The following is a 13,584-nucleotide window of genomic DNA, read 5'->3' as shown; positions in this document are numbered from 1 at the left end:
TATCCCCACTGGCCACTTATACATGTCCTTTGCACATTATTTTTCTTATTAGGATCAAATAGATCTTATTTTCCTATTAAAGTAGCATCTCTGTAGATTGGAAGTAATAATACACTGTGTTTCTTGTTTGTTGTATTTTTTCTCTTGGTTTGTTCTTTGTCCTTAAACTGCATGTATGGTAGACCGCCTTTCACAGAAATTTCACTTTTTCTGTGCAGTCATATTTATCATTCTTTTCCTTTGTGGTTTCTGCTCAGATAATAATCTGTACATATTTTATTCTATACACATTTGATTCTAATATGTTTTTAGAAACAGTTATTTTAATCTACCTGAAACATAAGTGTAAGGTGTGAGGTAAGAATCTTATTTTTCCCCAAGTGGTAAAGTAGTAATCCCAACTGTCATCTTATAAATAGAAGAAATAAATTTTCTTGTAAAATGAATAATGACAAAAGCCAGAGGGATGTGAGAAGCCAACACTGGGGAGAAATTGTAAGGAAATGGTTTCTTCTTTAAAATCCAAACCCCATGCTCCTAACTGTTCAAGGAAGGACAGGCTCCAGAATAAGAAGTCTTGCTGATGACACCAATCAGAAATTGCCCCTCTGCATCCTGAAACTTTCTTCTCCTTTGATCCTTCATCTAATTCCCAGTGCAATCCTTAGCCACTCACCCCCCACTGCAGATGGGACATCCCTTTAATTTTTTTTATAGCAGACCCTTTCCTTTGTTGGTTTGTACCATGGATTTGAGTAGCATTTTTGCTGAGAACTTTAATTAAAGACCAGAAAATAGTGAGCAACATAAAATAGCACACTTCTAAGAGATGAGCCTGTCCTCTGACCTTGCTCATCCTATGAGAAGGCCTGGTACCCTGGTAGGTGGCTCTCTGGCCTGGGGATCTAGCGCACATCTGCTCTCATAGCCACAGTTTAACACTTGGCCTAGTCCCTGAGGCTGCTTTCCTGTCCCCCTGCTTTGTCCCTCACTATACATATTCAAAAGATCAGGAGGTGGCTCTTGTGTATGTGGCTCACCTTAGCAGAGCCTGGAGAGCCAGCTAGGCTCTGCATGGAGGAGATGCTGCACTTCACATAGGTGGAAGCCAGCCAGCAGCTGGGGCCCATGGTCACTGCCTGGTCCTCTCCTTGGCAGCATTACAATTCACATTTATTTCCAACTTGAACTTCTCTTCACTTCCCACATTCTTTGCACATTTGTTTCATATAATTTTCACCTTTTTGACCCATTTCAATTCAAATTTTACAGCTTATTTTGTCTTATTCCATTATCTCTAGCATGTCTGGACTCTTTATCATAGTTTGTGCGTGCCCAGGAATACCTCATTAAGTGATCTAGAATATATAGACATTTTTAGAACTAAGCCCCAGTGTCCTAGGAAAACAGTTTCTCTTAAAAAAGGAATAGGACAAACACAAACTCTTTTCAGTTAAATGTCTTTTTTATACCAGGCATTTAAAATATTATTTCAAGGGAGCTCCCTGGCGGTCCAGTGGTTAAGACTCCAAGCTTTCACTGCAGAGGGCCTGGGTTTGATTGCTGGTCGGGGAACTAAGACCCCACAAGCTGCATGATGTGGCCAATAAATAAATAAATAAATATTTTTTCATTTAATGATCATACTATTTCTCTAAGGTAGGTATTATTCCCATTTTACACATGATGAATCTGAGTTCAGAGAGGTTAGGTAACTCATCCAAGATCACTCAGCTTATAATTGGTGGAGTAAGGATGCAAACCAGTTACGACTTTCTCAATGTTCTTTCCACTATGTTGCCTCCCTGAGTCTCAACTATGGGAACTTGTCTAGATTTCATTTATGATGAAGAAGGGAAAGGTCTTGAGAAACATTAGCTGTTGATGAGGTAGCATGAAGTCTCATCCCCTTTTCCTTAATGAGCAGTTTATTCTTTCAGTTTATTGGGCCATTTATGGTTGTTTCATTTCTTCAGAGATTCAGCGAGAGGTTTAAATCACCTCAATTTGAATTTTAAACACAGGGCTGTGTTTAAGTCCAATTCACTTAAGGGGGATTGACAGCAGGGAAGACTGATCCCTGCCCCAGAGATCAGTAGAAGCAGTAGAAGGGCGCCTTCCTCGAGGGGTACAGTTCAGAGTGGATTAACTCGGACATCAGAGGACCAGGATCCAGTCCAGACCTTGCTATAAGTAACCGCTGTAAATCCCAGGCTCCCTGAGCCTCAATATCCCTCTCTGTAAAATGGAGAGGGCTTGTCCATCTAGAGGATGACAAGTAGGTTTTAATTCCCATGCTCAAGGGAAGGAGTCTGTGATAATGACAGAAGTCCCCCTGATTTGGGCACAGAAGACTAGAGTGCAAGCATCTTCCATTTCCTAGATCAGGAAACCACTAAGATCCCTGTAAGTTATGACGTTTGTGGCAACATAAATCTGCCCCTTTGGCCTTGTCTAAATTCAACAGCCTCATAAATGTAAGTCCACCTGGACCATCATGGATATAGGGCATCATGGGACATGAAAACAGGGAGAGTGATGAGCTGGTCCCCAGAGGGGAGGTGCAGGAAAGTTAAAGGGAGAAATGCTTTCAGACCCCCTTCTCACCCTGGAAGCGGGTTGGAGGAATGGTGCAGTGTTTGAAGCTAAGAACACACATGTCTCAGGAATGTCAATTTTCTTCAGTGGTTAAAAAAATAAAAAGTAAAGCCTTGGGCTTCACATTAAAACAAACAGATCTTACAGAGTAGAATAAAACATATTTACATGATTTTTAAAAAATAGGGCAAGAGGGCTTCCCTGGTAGCGCAGTGGTTGAGAGTCCGCCTGCCGATGCCGGGGACACGGGTTCGTGCCCTGGTCTGGGAGGATCCCACATGCCGCGGAGCGGCTGGGCCCGTGAGCCATGGCAGCTGAGCCTGCACGTCCGGAGCCTGCGCTCCGCAATGGGAGAGGCCACAGCATTGAGAGGCCCGCATACCACAAAAAAAATAAATAATAGGGCAAAAAACTTCAAGGCAATTTAGTGCTTGCCCAACCTGCTCTGCTCCCAAGGGCCTAGATGACCTGCCTCTTTTCTATTAGTTTTCCATGGAAAACTTGGAAAGCACCAGTAGGAAGAGTACCAGGAAAGTGATGACCAAATATTCAATAGGGAAAGGCGAAACTGATGGAGGCCCCAGGAGCTTGTCTCTACTGGGGAACAACCCCACTTGTTGGGGTTGTTCTAAGAGCCAAGCTGTGACCTCAGCAAGCTCTAGAGAAAAGCCCAGGCCCCGACTGGGGCCTGTGGGACATAGCATGAACTCTGTTGAGCAGTCTCCCTGAAACGGAGCCATTGTTCTGATGGGAATGGCAGAACTTTTGTCTCTCTCCTGCATAAACTCATGGCTATTCATTAGCTACAGTCCCCATCTTCCAAATGGCCCTCAGGTCAATATATCCACTTGCCACGTATTTACTGAGTATCTACTATGCACCAAGCATGATGTAAATTCAATAATCCATTTAATATCCTACTAGTATTTCAAACCTATGACTGCCTTGAGCCTGGTCTTCCTTTGTGTGCCCATCTTAGTAAATGCCACCATCATCACCCCGTGATCTAAGCCAAAGGCACAGCATCATTCTCTTTCTCCCTCCTCTGCGTCCTGTCCATTTTAAGACCAACTCAGAACCTAGCCAGAAAGAACACTTGAGCTGTCTCCTCTCTGTGTTTTTGGAGCTAAGACTCAGTCAGTCACAGCATCTGCTTCATTCTGAAAGCAGAAACCTGTGATACTTGCCCATGGGCTTGGCAAGCAAGTCATCCTTCTCCCAATTTGCCCCGGTGCCAACAAGGCTGAGTTCCTGGGGTCAGCAGCAGTCGAGTTCAGCCCCCGTGAACATGGCCAGCGTTGCTGAGGCTGGAGGACAGGTCAGGTCTCTAGGTGGAGCAGGTATGGCTGCAGGGGTCACATCAAACCAGTTCTGGGTGTGATTTTGGTAGCTATCCTGCCTAGTGCTTAGCTTCCCTCGTGCCTGATCATTGTCTAAACACTGTTCCATGGTCTTCCTAGGGGTGTTGTGAATTATCCAGCAGCCTTTCCACAATCCCTTTTCTTGATGTAATCAGCCAGGGTCAGTTTCTGTTGCATGCAAACAAGGATTTTGCCCAAACGAGTATCAGGGTTCTGAGTATCACTTCCTGGTGAAGAGAGGGAGGGGACAGAACCACAGGTGACTCCTGGGATGTGGTCTTAGCAGTAAGGACAAAGACAAACAAGGCACAGGCCAGGACTCTGCAGCCAGATAGGAAAACGTGAAATCTGGACAAATGTTCACAGTGATGCCAGAGAGGAGGAATCTGACCTGAGCTGAGTCCCCAGAAGTCCTGTGGAATTAGAATGAGAAATAAGTGACAATAGCAGTGAATGGGTAGGCAGAAGCACTGGACCAAGGAGCTGAGAACAGAGGCGGGGCAGCCCACAGCATCCTAATGCTCCTGGGTCAAAACCATGGGATCAGAAACTACTGGGGCTCTCATCACATCTTTAGTTCCCTTTGACTTCCTTGGTTCCTCCATGTCTGGATTCACCCTCCTTTGTTCCTGAGGTCTCCATGAGTCCCGAGCCTCTGAGTTGTCCACACACAGACTCAATCTCTCCCCGACCTGGTATACTGTTAGCCCTGCTTATGTGGTCATTTCGGTAATGTCAGTCCCTCCCACTGGACTCTCCCATTGGACTGCAAGAGGGAAGAAACCATGTCTGTTTGATTCACCACCATATCCCCAGGGCAAGCCAACAGTAGGCTACTTGTTATTATTGTCTAAGAGAGGGAAAGTCAATAGTTACAATAATAATTAATAATAAAATTAATATAATTATGAATAATAAAATAATATAATTAGTAATAATTAATGTAGTCTTAATATTCCATCCTCACAAGTCAATGAGGTAGTCATTATTGCCCCTGTCTCACAGTCGAGAAATTTCACACAGATAAAGTGATGCCATTGGCCCACATATGAATTTGACCCAGGTCTATCCTCACTCATGTTCTACAGTCTCCTGCTAGCCCTTGCCCTCAGATGTAACACAATGAAAGGGGCCCAGGACTTGTATTAGGTACCACTCCTTTCTACCCATTTGACTTTGGTGGCAGTCATTCTCCCTCTTATGTTCTAATCCACGGCCAAGGAAGTTAGGCTGAAAGAGGGGGTGAGTCTGGTGGCAGATGCTGCACACAGGCCTCTTTTGTTTGGCCAGCATATTGTTTTAGCTGAATTTGAATGCCCTTGGGCAAGGAAGAGCTCTACAATTTTCAAGCTGCTCACTCGATTCTACCCTCCATTTTTAATTGTCAGGACCCAATTCAAGCCTTAATGTCATCTGCTTGGAGTCTGTAAGCCTTTGAACCTTGAACTCTTGGACCAATGGCCTCTACACCCTAATTACACACAACTCCATTGACATTTTTGTCCCTTTCTGTCCCCCACATTTCTTGATGAACCCAGAGTCTGCTAGAACCCTGGTCTCACATCCAACAAGAAGCCAATGTTACAGGACTGCTGTCTTCTCATCTTGTCAGTATATCTAAGGGTTATTTTGAGTACTTTTAGGATAAGCACTCAAGATGTGAGACCCTTAGGAAAAAAAAAAGACTCTACAAAAATACCTCGTATTATTCAGAGGGATTCAAACCATATGTTTCTGCTTCTTTTACTGATTCTTTTACAAGTAAACCATTAAAATGCACTCCTCTAAGAGCTGTTTGATGTCCCAAGAGCTCCCAAACATTTTACAAGCTGTTTTTCTTAGAACCAAAGGATACGTTCAACCTACCTAAAAGATGTGGAAGGCACCCAAATCTGAAGGATTCTTTCACAGCCTTTGAATTGGAAGCAATAAATTGCCTGCCTCTAACTCTCCATGATGGATGAAATTTGTAACTGTCCTTGTGAAACCACTCATTTGGTTTCTGGGAGCATTAGGAAGAATGTCCGTGGAGGGAGCCAAGACCTTAGGAAAATTGTGATGTTTGTAAACACGGCTTCTCTGATGCCGGGTCCCTTTCTCTCAGCTGGAAGTTGCTATGGAGCAGCAGAAAACAATTGAAGGCCAATGTTCATAACCAGCTTATCTCTAGGATCTCCCTCTCATATTTGCTTTTAAAGTTTTGTTTGACAAAACAAGTCATGTTTCTTTTTCCTGTTCTAACCAGCAGATGATAATCATCTCACTTCCCTCAGTGGATCTGAGTCCAGCAGAAAGCAAAGTCCTGTTACATCTTCATCAGCCTGTCCTATCTTGTTGAGACTCAGTTCATAACTTTCCCTTGGCTCGTGGAAAGAACCTTATTATTATCCCATCTCCACTTTCTGGGGCTTTTAACAGACATGTTTCCTTCTCAAGGTATTAATTTTTATTCTGACTAAAAAATATAGTAGTAACTTAAACATCTAACTTTGTCCAGAAGTTTAGTCTTTGAATATTCCCCATGAATTCTCTTTTTTTCATATATTTTATTGAAGTGTAATTTATATATAACATTTTATTAGTTTCAGGTACACAACGTAATGGTTCGATATTTGTATTTATTGAGAAATGATCACCACAGTAAGTCTAGTTAACATCTATCACCACACATGGTTACAAATTTTTTTTTCTTGTGATAAGAACTTTTAAGACCTACTCTTTCAATAACTTTCAAATATGCAGCACAGTATTATTAGATGTAGTCCTCATGCTGGACAAGACATCCCCATGACTTACTTGTTTTATAACAGGAACCCATGAATTCTCTTACTAAGTCTTACATATTATTCTTACAATAGCTCTGGGACAACCTTCTCAGTAACCCGTCATCCAGAGAAGATAAGTGACGCTCCAGGGGAAAATAAGGACAAAGAGGAGACTCAGGTTCCTTGGTTTAAAATTACTGCACCTCTATTTTGGGGTCTGTAAGCACAAAACACTTAATGGAGCTCCACAGTGAAATGACCCTATGAATATCTGTGATTGAATCAGTAAATGAATGCGCGAATTTCTAGCACTAAGGAAGCCACGGTGGGGTGAGGGCTACCTGAGCAGTGGGCATCTAACTAGCCTAATTTTAAGGTTAGCGCAATGGGGGAATTAGCCTTTCGGGTGAGTTGATGAGAACCTATAAGACTGAAGGGATACAAGTAAGGCTGAGCAGGTTCATTCTACTTTAAGAAAATGCAAACTAGTCAAATTAAGAGACTTCTAGAACTGCTTAATTGTGTACAGCAAAAAATAGCCTTGGGCACCTGGTTCTTTTCACAGTGGAAGAGCTGTTTAGACAAAAGCCAGTGCTTGGCCATAATTACTGGTTATCCAATACTTTGCAAAAGGCCTCGATGTTTGTAGTGCCAGGGTGATTTAATGTGAAATATAGCTTCGGTCATGCTTTGGTACAGATGACAAAGAACACGGGTGCTCTTTCTGGCTCCAGCCACACTCCCACCCTCCTCCACATCCAGAGCACAGAAAGAGGGTGACTAAGTGAACTGGGAAGTTCCAGGTCCTTGAAGATCCAAGAATGTGTCCTTCTGAGCCCAGTGACAAACATTCACACAGAGCAGCACTGAGCCCTTTTACAAAAGTTCCACCAGCTTCAGCTTCAGCTTAATATTCATTCATCCAGTCTAATGTCTCTTGACAAAGGAGAAGCATTGCAGGAGGTGAGGAGTCCTGCTTTCTGTCTGTCATCCATCAAAATCACCCTCTTCACCTCCAGCTACAGGCTCATACTTTCCTTGAAATTCTTATGCAAAATGTCACTTAAAAAAAAATGGAAAGGACTTGTTGATCCTTACCGTGGTGATCACTGCCTCAGATTATCAGAAGTTCGATACTGCCCGAGCCACCCTACATCATGGTCAGCATCTCATGGAAGGGAGTCTCAGAAGCTCTTTCTCTGTCCACGGCCTCAGCCCTCAGTGTCCAGCCTCCTTCATCTGGTACCAGGCTTTCATCCAGTTCTCTTACTTCTCATACCATCCAGCCTTATCACAGTTTTCTTGTGAAGGACTTAGTTCTACCTTCTTACCTAACACCCTCCCAATACACACACACACACACAAACACACACACACACACACACACACACAGAGGCTTCTCTGGATCCATCCTTTGTGTATGTCCATAAATATCCATAATGTATTATTATGGTGATGCTTGTTGCTCAGAGAAGGCTCTCACTAGTTCCTCTAGTGAGGAAACCTTGGCCAAGACATCTTTCTCCCAGGTGGTACTCCTGCGTGCGGGTCCCCAGGCGATGGCTGGTCCCTAAACATCCCAAGCATTGCGTGTTACTCACAAACACAGGTTTCAGAACCTGAGAAGCTTGTGTCCCAGTCATGCCGGCACTGCATCGTGCCTATGAGAGTTGAACGACTTCTCAGTCCTCTGCCCCAACTTTGGTTTAAATCAAAGACAACTTACTTATTCAAAGGGTGGTTGAAAAGATTAAATGAAGTTTTCTTTGCCAGGACCTGACATTTTTGTCCTGCCTTTTTCCTTCTGTGCAGTCTCAGCCTCCTGTACCCTCAGTCACCGTGCCACTGCTCGGGGGCAGCCCTTTGTGGCTTCTCTTCTCCCTCTGTGGTCTTGTCCTGAGTGAAGCCATCCAGCCCCACAGCATCGCTTCCCACCCACAATCAGGTGGTGCACAGATGTGTACCTCCAGTCAGGCCCCTTCTCTGAGCTCTGGATGTGGATATCGCATCATCACCTTGATGTCTCTTTCTAGGTGAGCCAGGAACTGTCAAATCAACATTTCCATGAAGGCAGCCTCCCCGACTCCTGCCAATCAGTGTTCTCTGTCTCCGTGAATGTCAGCACCACCCACCCACCTCTGCCAATCAGTGTTCTCTCTCTTCATGAATGTCAGCACCACCCACCCACCTCTGCCAATCAGTGTTCTCTCTCTTCGTGAATGTCAGCACCACCCACCCACCTCTGCCAATAAGTGTTCTCTCTCTCCGTGAGTGTCAGCACCACCCACCCACCTCTGCGAGGCACAGCCCTCCTCCCATCACGTGCTTTGCCCACTGCCTCTCCACACACAGCCATCACCAACGATTGTCACCTACCTGCAATAGCAATGGGGATCTTGGGCCTCTAAAGTAGCGTCCATCTCCCTACACTTTTATCGATTTATTGATGCGCTTCATCCACTCATTCTTTCGATAAATATTTATTGAGTGCCTACTAGTACACTGTTGATTTTTTGTCACCTTGATTTTTCGTAGTTTTCAACACTTAATTGAAACATAGATTATATTTAGATAGCATCTCATAGTCTCCAAAGGGCTTTCTCATTTCTCATAACAGCACAGCGGAGTAGGAAAACAGAGATCAATAGACCCATTTTTCATATGAGCCAGCAGAATCCAACTTACTCAGGGACACGTCACAAATTCCCATGGGGATAGGATGGAACCTAGGTGGCAGGTCTCACATTCACTGTACTTTCACCTTCACTCTGCTCCCTCCACCAACTCACCAGGTGGCAAAGTTAATTGATTCTCCCTCAGAACCTTGGCCAGTGGTTCTCAAATTTGGAAGACATCAGAATCACGGAGGTCTATTAAAGTGCAGAGTGTTGGGCCTGCCTGCAGAATTTCTGACCCAGCAGGTCTAGGGTGAGCCTGAGAAGCCACATTTCTAACAAGTTCCCGATGAGCCTGATACTGCTGGTCTAGGGAGCACACCTTGAAAACCACTGATGTGGGCTAATCCTTTCACCTGTGCTCTTACCCCCATTTCTTTTTACCTCCTTGGAGGAGAACCTTGACCCTACCGATGTTTTCTCCCTTGATGCCCCTTTGAGCAGAGACAGCTACCTTCCATATAAGGTATAAGGACCATCATTTGTGTCCTTGACGTTGACAAGAAGATATACAATGGTGCCCACACAAAGGCTGCTTAGTTCTCAAGCTTCTGCCAGCTGATTAAAGAGATTTGCCATGTGGGTGCTTGTCAGACCCCACTGTTAGAATCTCACTACCTCTCAGAATTGTTCAAAATATGGTGAGGAAAGTAAAGTTTATGGAGACTTTAGAGACTCTTGTCCATCCATTCCTCCAGATACCCCCAAAGACTAATTCCTGGATTGAGCCAAATCAGCTGAGAGCTCCCACCTGGCCCCATGGTATGTCCCCCTCTGCACAAGGCCTTGAGAGACACTGGTTTAGTGACCTGCGCATTGGGCTGGGCCACCACGCACACCTGGGACCCTACAGGAAACGGCCTGTGAGGGCACACTGGGAGCTGCTGTGAGCGGCAGCCTCATCGCCGGTACCAGGAGGAAAGTCTCTCCCGATTTGTACCCAGCATCATCGTGCTTTCCCTGAACAGATGGCTTGGCTTTGCCTCATGGACACTGCAGCTCTTAGAACTAGTTGTGATTGTCTCTTCTCTTTGACCACTAGGGGACTTGACACCAACTCTTTGACCCTCCTTGGAGGTCTGTGGGCCACCCACCTGTCTATTTCCACCTTGTTTCATTATCACACTTATTTGGAGTGTGTGGGATTTTATGTATATATATATATTTATTTATTTATTTTATTTATTTTATTTTTGGCTTCATCGGGTCTTCTGTGTGGGGTTTTGTTACGTTATATGACAGCATTTGACCCTTCCTGAAGCATGACAGGTACTGGAAGACAGGTGGAACTGTGGACAGACAGCTGAATATGCAGAGAGATGAAGGCACTGGAAGGCTCACTGCTGGTCAGTGGCAGACACTCTCCCCACCATGCCAGATGCAGCTCTGCACAGACACGATGAGAGTAAATGTCTAGACCACAGCCTAAAGGGCAGACCATCTGATTTTGTTTCAGACCTTCAAGATGTCCTGTTGGAAGGGGTTTTCAAATGTTACAGACACCAGATATGCCAATTTCTTCTTGCTAAATTAGCTTAAAAAATTAATGAATTCATAAATAAACCCAAAACTGGCTCTGAGCTTTGCGAACTAATATCTTCTGATAGCATTGTAATTGGTACAATCTTTCCCTGGAGAAATTTTCCAAAATATATTAAAGTAAATACAAAGGTTTGTACTGTCCTTAATATCTAACATAAATATGAAAAAAAATACTCATATGCTGTTCATCATAGCAGTATTTCTCTTTACATGATGAAAAGGCTAATAATGACACAGGAGATATGAAATATTAGGGAATAATCAAGTATTTGTCAACAAAACTATAGAGCAACATGAAAAATATAATTTCATATTAAGTAAAATCAAAGACATAGAACTAATTGTTGGACATAAGAACAATTATGATAAGAAATATTCCTGGAAGAAATGATGACAGTGTATATGGTAATGAGATTTAAAATGATAGTTTCATCTTGCCTCTGTTTTCCAAAACATTTTATTATGTGGTCATATTATCTCACGTTAGTAAAGTACATTAAATAAAATTTTAAGTGTTACCACTGGTAGTAGAAACTCAAGTTGTTCAAGAGCATATACAGGCAGCCCACAGGCCTTGGCTCAGGGCACATGCAGAGATGCCAGAGACAGACAGAAGTAAACAAAAGCACAAACCATGGCTCTTGTATGGGCAGCGGCTGCCAGGCCCATTGGAGAGTCAGGGGAAACGAATACCCAGTATGCCAGAATCTCCAAGTGTCCGTGGGTCAAATTCCACACACCATCTGTTGGTCCAAAGCTTTTATTGTCAGACCATAACCTTGTAGAACACTTGGCCCCGCCCACTAGGCTGTGGTCTAGACACTTGCTGGCTGGACTTTTCCACTGAACACAGAAACCAGCCCACAATTGCAGCTGAATCACATATTTGAATGTGGAGCAGAATTTGTCTCATTTCGGGTGGCTTTGATTTTCCGAATCTTGGGAAGATAAATATGACTGAATAAGAAGCATCATCTGTGTGATGGTCACAGAGAGTCGTTAAACAGCCATCCCAGCCTTCAGAACCAAGTCCAGGGAGATGGGCAGTGGGCTGGGGCCTCCTCTTTCCCTCTTAGCTCTCTTTCTGCAAGTGATACTTTGAGACAAAGTGATCCTGGGAAGACCATACATTACACGGAACATGGACATCTTTAGGTTCTCAATGACATTCATGGACTCCTCCCTTTGAATATTTTCTCCTACTTCTCACCAGTGGGGTAGCCTCTGATATGTTCTGTTTTAAAGGGAAGCTCTCTGATCCGTGGAAAACTCAAAGTTGTGAATTGTCACTCCTCGACCATCCTGAGTGGGCTGGATGCTGCAGAATCTCCTGGATGCAGCAAAATCTATCGATGTAAAGCAAATCAGAGAGCCAAGAGCAAATCAAGACGCCACGTCTGATGAACATCATGGGCTTGGGAGCTCTAGGAAGCCCAAGTCAAAGATGAACTCCTAGCAACGGCTGCATTTTCCAAGAGGAACCCACTCCCCTGAAATGAGAGAACAGTTGGAAGCTCAGTCAGTCAATATGGGCCTGGTACTGACCTGAGAAGGAATGGAGAGAATATATTCACCATGACTTTCTTAGCCACGTCCAGGTTCCATGAGCCTATTTCACTCAGTGTTTACTCAGGTCCTCTGCAACCAGAGGTTAATGCTCTGAGTTAGGGATTCTGAAAGCAAAATATCACAAGCTTTTGCCATCTCGTTCTCATCCTTCCTATGCTCCTCAGAGCTCCATCCCCAGAAGTCAGGCATCGGCAATCCACATTGCCAGTAAAGCGGTTAATACTTAAACCAGGTCAAAGGATGGATATTGTCCCTGATTTTAAAGACCTGCAGTATTCAACCTTACATCCTGCCTGCATACCCCAAGGTCCCTACATCCCCAACCAAACCATGCAGCTCTTAATGAGAAATCTCTGGGCAGCAGAACTCTATTTGTGTTTTAACTCTGTTTTCATGAGGGAAAGTGACTTTCCCCATTGTACCTAGTGAAGTCACCCAAACCCTCTTGCCTTTTTTCTAAATTCCATCTTTCCAGAGTCTTCATCATCTCTGGGACCATTCCCAAGAAGGCCTCTGGCTTCTCTAAACCTCTCCTAAAAGCCTTCATTTTGTACCAAATGAAAGCAAGCTGACACATTCCTTGGACCCAGAAGTCTCTAGCTTTGCATGGCCTGCAATTTTTCAAGAATGAAAAAAAAAAAGAAAAATTTTTTAAAAACATGTCTTTGAGGAATGAGTCAGCGGCATTAAAGTAACTCCCTGTGCAGGGGATTGTCTCCTCAGGCTTGATACCTCGGCCCTGCTCTAGACATTTCCCATACTGGGGAAAGGTCTGAAATGTTAATGCCTTGGGACCCTGCCACAGTTTACAAAAAGCACCTTCGCCTTCAAAAGCTTCTGTGTTAAGCAGATGTGATTAAAACCAGGTCCTTGCCAAGGGCGTTCTTTCACAGTTCTGAACAAGTAAGGAAAAGCAGAGATGATTATCTGGCCAGCTCGGCAGAGATTTGCTCCTTTCTATAAAAATACACATGGTGACAAAACAACAGCTGTAGATTTACAATTTGTCTGTTTTGATCACCTTTCAGCACAGGAAAACCTGGCTTGTATACTCCATTAGAGGGGCTGCTGTGG

Source organism: Physeter macrocephalus, chromosome 20, assembly GCF_002837175.3.
Source record: "Physeter macrocephalus isolate SW-GA chromosome 20, ASM283717v5, whole genome shotgun sequence".
Lineage (NCBI taxonomy): Eukaryota > Metazoa > Chordata > Mammalia > Artiodactyla > Physeteridae > Physeter > Physeter macrocephalus.
The sequence above is the reverse complement of the archived record's forward strand: the minus strand, read 5'-3'. Positions refer to the sequence as shown.